The sequence below is a fragment of the Psammomys obesus genome, unplaced genomic scaffold (genome assembly GCF_907164565.1).
Source record: "Psammomys obesus unplaced genomic scaffold, mPsaObe1.curated_primary_1811, whole genome shotgun sequence".
Classification (NCBI taxonomy): Eukaryota; Metazoa; Chordata; class Mammalia; order Rodentia; family Muridae; genus Psammomys; species Psammomys obesus.
In genome coordinates, this window is record NW_026590262.1 from 309,459 (window position 1) to 315,168 (window position 5,710).

Consider the following 5,710-nt stretch of genomic DNA (forward strand, 5'->3'; position numbering starts at 1 on the left):
GAAACCAGAAAAGACCAATGATATTGCATACCATGAAATGTCAAGCAAGATAAAAGCAGATAAATATCTCTAGCCTCAGTTTCAAGTAATTCATTGGCAAACTGAATGAGAGTTCTTTCTGTGACTTAAAAGTGATGGAATCCAAATTGAGGAAAGTGAGATTTACTTCAATACATCTGAAGAAGGTAAACTAGATTATTTATAAATTATCTTTCATATCTAAAATAATATAGTGTCATAATTTTGTGCAAGTAGATGAGTGACTCTGTGCTAAAACTCACTATATTCACCTCCTCCTGGTATATAATATGGCTCTGTTTTGAAGGCATTAAAAATTTGTTTTACTTTGGGTATCATTACAATCTTCTATCTTTAACAAATAATTTTCTTTCTAAATATTCTTAAGCACACATACATACGGAATTAACTGAAGAGGTATATTTCTGGGAATTGGTTTTAATGGGAGTGAAGTATCAGACCAACAGGGATACAATCAGGCCTAGGGTTTCTATGTGAATATATACTTGAAAATGAACAGATTTGAAGCAGGAGTACAGGAGTGTCTCACCGTATAGCATATAGTTGGTTGTTGTTGTTTAAAACAAGTCACTTTTTTTCTAGATTTAAGAATCATGAAAACAAATCTATGGAACTGATTTGAATGTAAGCAGAAGGCATGGCACTGCTGTGTTTTATCTCATAAGAGGCTCAGAAAGTCTCACCGTCTGAATGGCATAAAAATTCTGGCAAAAGGTCATTCAGAGCCTTGCTACTTAGTGTGTGACCATGAACCTGAAGCATCTCCATTAGGTGATAAGAAGTTGTTAGCAATGCAGAATCTCTATTAGGCAATGTTATGATACTAATATTCCATGGTCTTTCTCTGTAAATCATACACACACACACACACACACACACACACAGAGACACACACTCACACATACAACATGCACACACAAAGCCTAGTCATCCATCTGTTTCTTTGATAATTTCTGTTTCATATCTCTAAATGTCTTCAAATTCCTCTCATGCTAAAATAAAATGCTTCAAAATTCTCCCTGGTTTTATCCTATGGCATTTACTTCACTATCAGCAACTAATGGACAAAGCACACTCTCTGAGATGTCCTTTCCATCAGTTTCCACAGTGAGGTTTTTCACAAAGCCCCATTGACTTGTCTTCCAACTGTTTCTCAAGTCTACCCATTTTTCTCCATCTTAACTTCTCTGACCCCAATTGTGAGATTCTTATGTTGTTGGTTACCTTACTAGTCCACTAGAACAAACAACCTATTTCATTATGTTGCAAACAGAATGAAGGATCAAAATTAAAATCTGATAATGCAAGCCTCTCATTAATGCTCTGGTTCTCCACTGATCTTTAGGTACTACACCACCACCACCGTCACCCTCAACAACAGCAACAAATACTTAGTATGGTCTGAAAAGTCCACATAATCTATTACTCTGTCACTCATTTTCTTCCTTTTTAAGCACATTCTTTGAAACCATTTTTAGTTTCTTATGCTTGCTATAGTGCTTAACATTATGGAATGCTCACGAAGGCCTTCCTTTACCTATACAATTCTATCAGCTCTTCCTGCTATAAAGAGTCTTAATATACCGAAACTCTGATTCATGAAGCATGTTACCATTCCATGCATACTCTAGCATGATTACCGGGTGTTATGTATTGTATATAGAATTCCTCTCCAAAACTGAAGTGTTGAGGGTTTGGTTACTAATGCAGTGTTCAGAGATAGAGTTTTGGAAACATGACTGGTTAATGAAACTTTGATTTCACCAATTAGATGAATGTCAGTATCATCTACTAATAGCAAAGTCTTAAAAATGTCTAGCAAGTAAATATACTTCATAGGTTTTAAAAATATTCAAACTCTGGGACAGAATAATAATCAATGCCCACATTTTTTTTCAAAGAAGAGTCTAACATTTATGTAATTTCATTAGTTTTCCATAGCATTCACAATCAAATGACAAGGGCATACTTTCTATGATTATTAACAAAGTGAACAGAATTACAGTATTATTTCTCATCATGTGTGATTGACACTTTAAGTCACTGGAGGAGCACTGTATACCTATAATTATATTTAGTAGCTGTATTCAGATGCTACTGGAGTAAATATCTTATCATTTCTTTTTGGTTTTTATTATTTTCTTTTATTACAATTTATTCAATTTGAATCCCTGCTGTGGGCTCCTCCCTCATCTTCTTCCAATCTCACCCTCCCTCCCTCTTCTCCCCTTATGCCCTCCTCTGGTCCACTGATAGAGGAGGTCCTCCTCCCCTTCAATCTGACCCTAGCCTATCAGGTCTCATCAGGACTGGTTGCATTGTCTGTCTCTGTGGACTGGCAAGGGTACATCCCCCAGGGGGAAGTGATCAGAGAGCCTGTCACTGAGTTCATGCCAGAGAAAACCCCTGCTCCCCTTACTAGGAACCCCACTTAGATATGAGTTTATGAACTAAATCTAAGCCAGGGTTTTTGATCCTTTCCACACATGGTCCTCAGTTGGGGCAGGGCTTCCAAGGCTCACTTATTTTTTGGCTCTGTTGGTCTCCTTTTGGAGCTCCTCTCACCTCCAGTTCTTTCTATCTCCCCCTGCTTTCATAAAATTCCATGCCCTCTGCAAAATTCATAATAGCCAGAAGCTGGAAGCAACCTAGATATCTCTTAATGGAAAAAAATGGATACAGAAATTGTGGTACATTTACACAGTGGAATACTACTCAGCAATTAAAACAAGGAAATCATGAAATTTGCAGGCAAATGGTGAGAACTAGAAAAGAGTGAGGTAATCCAGAAGGAAAAAGACACAAATGTCTTTTCTTGATGGCATTTTGATCATCATTATATTAACATATGAACATAAAACCACACAACTATTATTAATGGAAAATCAGAGACAAATTTTTGAAGGAAAGGCCAAGGATTTGTGTGGTACGTAAATATCCTTCATCAAGACACTAAGAGAACTCTACTGACAAATGAGCATTGTTCCTTCCATTTTAAAAGATTAAGTTGAGTTTATAGAAGAATTTATTAACTTACAATTGATACACACTGAGTATTAGGCAAAATTTTGAACTAATAAATGACACAGTTTTTTTAATAAAATCTTTGATTGATGGGTATTTTTTCTTCACGAAGAAAATAAAGCTAACTTCAGTTTAATAAGATGATCTTTTTTAATTGTGGGAAAGATTCACATGCTTTAGCATAGTCTCATTTTCTCACATGGCTCAAAAGTAGAATAGGTTTTAAGATGAAAAAAGTTTTCTGACAATAAATTTGGAGATTGTTATGATAGTTCATAAGATATAAGAAACTGACCTTATTTATCTATGAATAATCTTGTATGTCAATAGCTACGTAGATGATTTATTAGTAAGATTGGTTAAGATGATGACTTACAATAGGTGACAGGTCATTTAAAGTTGGAGATCCTGAGATACCAGTATTATGACTAAGTCAAAGTCAGAATGCCGCAGACCCAGGAAAGTGAATGTTTTAATAGTTTGTTCAAGACCAAGGGTTTAAAAACCCAGAGCACCACTCACTAATATAAGTGTTAAAGTCCAAGACTTGAGACTCTAGATTTCTTTCCTTTTTTTTATTAATTACACTTTATTCATTTAGTATCCCCCATAAGACCCTCCCCCCTCCCCTAGATTTCTTAAAGCAGGATAATACCCATCAGAATAGATACTGTTTCCTTACATCCAGGAAAGATTTTTTTTTACCACCCATTCCATGCATAACATAACAATCTCCTCTAGAAATATACTTAGAGCAAACCAGAAATAATATTTTACCAGTTCATTGGAATTTCTTGCCATTCAGGTTGACAAACACACACACACACACACACACACACACACACACACACACACATACACACACACACACACACACACACACACACACACGCAGACACAAATTAGCCATCACAGATGTATTACTGATCAAGTAGAAAGTCTGTCTCTCAGACTGAGTTACCCTATGCCGACTTCATGACAGCTCATGACTCACATAGTAACTCATTGGTCCTGTATTTCTTTATGTAGCAAAATTGGAAATGAAAGGCAATGTGGAGCTCCTATTCTTTCATATTAGATAAGTCCCTGAGAAGATAGGAGTAAGACCAGGATGATGAATAGGAAGCACAATCTATACATGTTTATTTGTACAGGCTGCTGTATTAACACACTAAAGTCAGTCTTCAACAGTCAACATTGTTCACTGGCAGGGATGCCAAGGACTGACGTGACTCTATACCCATGCTCTCAGGGGGCCTCTGAAAGGCTCTGCCCTGCAGACTATCAAAGCAGATGCTAAGATATATGGCCAACTGTTGGGCAGAGTGCATGGAATCTTATGAAAAAAAGTGGGAAATAGTAAGATGTGGAGAGGACAGGAACTCCACAAGGAGAGCAACAGAACCAGAAAATATGAACACAGGGGTCTTCCCAGAGACTCATACTCCAACCAAGTACCAGGCATGGAGATAACCTAGAACCTCTGCACAGATGTAGCCCATGGTAGTTCAGTGTCCAAGTGGGTTCCATAGTATGGGAACAGGGATTGCCTCTGACATAAACTGATTGGCCTTCTCTTTGATCACCTCCCCCTGAGGGGGAACAGCCTTACCAGGCCCACAAAGGATGACAATGCAGCCATTCCTGATGAGATCTGATAGACTAAGATCAGAAGGAAGGAGAGGAGGACCTCCCCTATCAGTGCACTTGGGGAGGGAAGGTAGGATTAAGAGGGAAGAGGGAGAGTTTTATGGGAGAATAAAAGTGAATAAAGTGTAATTGATTAAAGTTAAAAAAAAATACAGTTAGCGGCCCTCCGCTGTGATGGTCTGGAGAGGTGGAACTGATTCTTCTCTTTAGTTATCATGTGAGGAACTAAGAATTTAATGGGGAAAAAGTGTGGAAGAGGGTTAGGATCCAAACTGGTGGATTTCCCAACCTTCACTGCTGTCTCGGCTCTCCCGCTGGCCATGGTACCAGGGTATACATCCCTTATTTCATCCCTGAAACTGCCTCTCTAAACTGTTTAAATGAGAATGTCCTTGGCTCAGAGAGTACTCCTCACCTGGCTTTTCAAATTACTCTTCCTGATCATGTTGGTGTTGAAACTGGATGAGAAGGCCCCTTGGAACTGGTTCCTCATATTTATTCCAGTCTGGATATTTGACACTATCCTTCTCGTCATGCTGATTGTGAAAATGGCTGGACGGTGTAAGTCTGGCTTTGACACCCCCCCCCCGCCCCCAGCATGGATCGCATAATAGTAAAAAGAAAGCCTGGTACCTCATTGCAATGTTACTTAAGATAGCCTTCTTCCTCGCACTGTAGGCTCAACTGGAACAGTTTACTACCATGAATCTTTCCTACGTCTTCATTCCTTTATGGCCCTTACTGGCTGGTGCTTTAACAGAACTTGGATATAATGTCTTTTTAGTGAGGGACTGACTTCCGAGTACATTGTCTCATTTCTGTTGCTGTTCAACAAGCTATTCAGCGTTCTGATTCTTTGGAAGTTTCAAGAATTACAGAGAACTGAGGGGAAATACCATGTAGTCTCAAAATGCTATAAAACAGGATTGGTGAGGCATGAACTTGTAGCCAACCCAAAGCTCAATTATTCAGCATTTGAGTTATTGGTATCTTTATT

At 38.2% G+C, this 5,710-nt stretch overlaps 1 pseudogene; it reads left to right on the forward strand.

Moving 5' to 3' along the window:
- The first annotated feature begins 5,093 nt into the window (after positions 1-5,093).
- Positions 5,094-5,508, forward strand: LOC129676401 (transmembrane protein 60-like; annotated as a pseudogene).
- The last annotated feature ends 202 nt before the right edge of the window (positions 5,509-5,710 follow it).